The sequence below is a fragment of the Halyomorpha halys genome, unplaced genomic scaffold, assembly GCF_000696795.3.
Source record: "Halyomorpha halys isolate HHAL.00 unplaced genomic scaffold, Hhal_1.1 Scaffold85.1, whole genome shotgun sequence".
In the NCBI taxonomy this organism is placed as follows: domain Eukaryota; kingdom Metazoa; phylum Arthropoda; class Insecta; order Hemiptera; family Pentatomidae; genus Halyomorpha; species Halyomorpha halys.
This window is the reverse complement of record NW_027112611.1, coordinates 621,304-625,275: the sequence shown is the minus strand read 5'-3', so window position 1 is coordinate 625,275 and position 3,972 is coordinate 621,304. Positions and strand designations below refer to the sequence as shown.

The window sequence follows — 3,972 nt, the reverse complement described above, 5'->3', positions numbered from 1 at the left end:
ATAGCTTGGATTAAAATGAAAAGCTTTAATATTAAATTAATAGTAGAATTTTATTCAAAATTGTATAACATTTTAAACTCTTAATCTCAGGGCCGGTTTCTAGGCAATCAGAACAGACACTTTTTTACCAATAAAACTCAATTAAATTAATATCTACTTTTACAACTGTATTTAATTTTAGGTAGAGCGAAACTAACCAATTTATGCAGTCTTCTATGATGACAGATGGTTTTCTTTTTCTTTTTTCTCAACAAACTAACACTTGCAGTAAACTATCTTTCATCCAACAAACACTGACTGTTAACAAAGGATTTGTCCTCTAAAAGTTTTCACTCATCTCATTCACTAGTGATCCAAACAAATAGTCCCTTATTCTTCTTGGGTGACTCCTCGATGTCTTCCTTTTCAAGATGTCCAACCTTGAGCTAAACAAAAGATGAAGACCTTCTCATTCAGGAAATATCATTCCCCGCCCATGCCTAAGCAATGAATGTTTCCAAAAACCAAGCTCTCTTCCTTCCCCTTCTATAGGAGTCGTTCTCTGCATCGTTTGTAGCACTACGGTTTTGAGTTTTTTCCTATGATTTCCTTTATGAATAATTTTCTTTAATACTTATTCTTAACTTCTATTTTTTCTTAAATGTATTGTAATTTCAATTATGATGGGAAGATAAAATAAAGTTTTTAAATATTTGAATCTGCACAACAGGGCTGCGATTCAACAGATTTTTGGAAGAACATCCACCGCCATCTTCTTTGTTTTGAATAACAATATTTTCAAGTCCATATTTGACTGAACAAAATTGGTTAGCTTTCTTTTTATACTATTTAATTTAGTATTTAATTATTTAAATATTTCTAACCTTCATAGGTCTACTAATTATTTGATATATGAACTTTATGAGTATATCAGAGTTTTTTATTTAGTTTGAATACCATCATCTCAGGCAACAAAGAAATATGAATGACTAGTTTTGTGAATGGGAAAATGCATTAAATAATAACAACATTTATCTGTTCCATAGAATACTATTTAAAGCATTATTTCTATTTCCAGGAAGGGTCAGCCTTATCATCCAGCTTATTGATAACAACAGTTCCAGCTAAGGTTAAACAATCAACCTAAACTTGAAAAAGGCAAGAAATTTTCTATAGACCAAGTTTTTTAACTCCTTTAAGTAATCACCAAACTATAAATGAATCGAACAGAACATAACACTAATTCCACTCTTATAAAAAATATCCACTATTTTCTACAAAATGGAGAAAAACAAATTAAATATAGTCCAAAAGAAGACATAGTCCTACTGCTGGGTAACACTGGATCTGGAAAGAGTACCCTGACTCATTATGTTTCTGGCAACGCTCACACGCTCTTATCTCAAGAAGTAGAGGAAGATACAGGTGAATACTTGATTGTTGACACAAAAAAAAAAATCAGCGGGAAATCCACTATTGTTTCTCAAACAATTTATCCTGACTTAATAAAAGATGCTAAAACAAACACACTTTATTACGACTGCCCAGGGTTCAGTGATACAAGAAGTGCGGCACATGAGATAGCTGCTACATATTTCATTAAAAAAGTAATCGATTTTGCTAGATCTGTGAAAATGGTTTTTGTAGTAAGCCATCATTCGGTTTCCCGAGGAGCTGACAGGCAGGACTTCATTCTGATGTTGCAACATGCTACAGATTTCTTAAAGCAAATCGAAAAGTATAAGGAGAGTATAGTCCTTGTAGTCACCAAAATAGAAAACAGATACGTCGGCGACAAGATAGTATCAGATGAGAAAGTTATTAACGCCATTGGTAAATACCTAGAGCAGGCAAAGGAAGATATAAATGAACATACAGAGATGGTAAGCCCAGACAGCAAAAATAAAGTTTTATCTCTCTTGGATATCTTCCTGACTAAAGGAGAAAATGAACAATACACAAGAATAGGAATTTTTCGAAAGCCCAATAAATCTGGACTAATAAGTGAAATTGAACTGATGAAGGAAGGTAAAATTTTTTTAGAAAACTTAATAACCAAAAATATTCAGTTCGTAGAAGTAAGTGATAAAGATTTTGGATACACAGTTTCAGCAAAATCCAAAGTCCATGTCAGTGCCTTAGCAGAAGAAATCAACAAAACTATTGTAAAAGAATTGCTCAATATGGGAAAGGAGGTAGAAAATTTTTGTATTACCCAAGAAGAGATAATCTCCGATCTAGAATATTTGATTCTTAGATTTCAAAACTTACAGACTTCTTTCTCAAACATACAGAACAACGCTATAAGAGATACAATAACTACTGAAAAGTTTATAAATGAAATCAATGGGAGTATTAAATATTTTAATATTACCATTCCTGATGATTACATTACAACAGTAGAGAGAGAAGGAGGTTATATAAATTTTCTTAATCTTGTCAGCAATCAATCAATAAAAAGCAATAAATCATCGCTATTGGCTTCTGGTCTATCAAAACTGACAGAGTACCTTAGTGACTCATATTCGTTCTACCGTTTCCTGAATAATATTTATCAAAGATTAACAGAATATGACTTACAAAAAATCAGGGATAAGTATAAAACTATAAATTTAAACGAATTAAATGACTTGTTCGAATCATCTATCTTCAAAGAAATCGAGCCCATTTTTAAAGAACACCATAGTATAAGGAAAATGAAACTGAACAAACCGAAATTGAAATTATTGAACAGAGTATTGGACCAGACCCTTAAATATGAAATTGAAACCACTATTCCTGCAATTGATAGAATTGTAGTGAAAGGTGTGAATGTTAAAATAAGTGAAATGTTGAGTAAATATGGTAAACTTTTGAATAATGAACATGTAAAATTCATAGAAGTTTATGCACTACACAAAGTGTTCATAGACACCAGCTTAGATTTAACTGGCAGGGAGATACAAATGGCTATTGTAGCTCCATTGTGGGAAGTTGTTGGAAGCCAAAGTATAATATTAGATGGAAGTCCAGGAATTGATCATAATCCCCAGAAGGCAGGAAGTAAGAATGAAAAAGGTGAAAATGGATTTCATGGAAAACCTGGAGAACCTGGAGGCCCTGCTGGTAATTTTATTGGAATAGGAAAGCAATACCTCAATGAGGAGCACCTGCACATATCGACCAATGGAGGGAAGGGTGGCAGAGGACAGGATGGAGGAGATGGTATGGAGGGGTATGACGGAGCCCATTGTCCAAAATCCTGCAGAACAAATAAAAGAATGGTAATAACTCTTTTTTACAACCAGGTAGATTATGATTATCCCGGCGGAAAAGGTGGTGATGGAGGAGGAGGTGGTATTGGTGGTTATGGAGGGCATAAAGGAAGTATATACCTCATTAAAGTTGGAGCACAATCTGAAGTTGTTTATGCAAAACAAACTGCTCACGATGGACTTCCTGGAACTGATGGAATTGGTGGCAGTGCAGGAAAAGGAGGACAATACTTTTGGTGGGCAATTAAAAATGTTCTAGGTATTGGACATGGTGAAACTTTTGAGCCATATGATAAATGGGCTCAGAATGGGGTGTCAGGGCGGACTGGCATCAACCAATATGGAAGAAAGGCCACATGGCAATTAACAAAGTTAATAAATCTTAACAATACCAAAACAGAATATAAAGATTATTTATTAAACAATATAAACCATAATTTACAAGAAATGTTTTTAACAACATTTCTACATGAAATTGAAAATAATCGGACATCCATTACTCAGCCAACAAATCGTAAAAGAAGAAACATTATGACAGGCCAATATGCTGGCGAAGGTAACGATAACTACTATTTGGATCTCTACCGACATCTTGATGACAGTATTGACATCAGTAAACCAGTCTCTAGCAATTCCTTCTTAGAAGCTGAAAGTGCTAAGCAAATTCCTTTGAAACCAATCTTTCCTATCCCAAAGCAGTTAGAAAACATGAAAACTGAGAAAGACATAAATATAATTG

General features: G+C 33.6%; 1 protein-coding gene across 3 annotated transcripts in view; it reads left to right on the top strand.

Annotated features, from left to right (window-relative positions):
- LOC106677054 (uncharacterized) overlaps window positions 1–3,972 on the top strand; it is a 20,752-nt gene that overhangs the window by 3,075 nt on the left and 13,705 nt on the right. For 2 of the 3 annotated variants that reach the window (XM_067050400.1, XM_067050399.1), the window contains exon 2: window positions 1,058–1,137. The exons of the other annotated variant lie outside the window; for it this stretch is intronic. The gene's annotated coding sequence lies outside the window, so the exon portion shown is untranslated. The remainder of the gene's footprint in view (window positions 1–1,057; window positions 1,138–3,972) is intronic. 3 annotated transcript variants of the gene reach the window in all.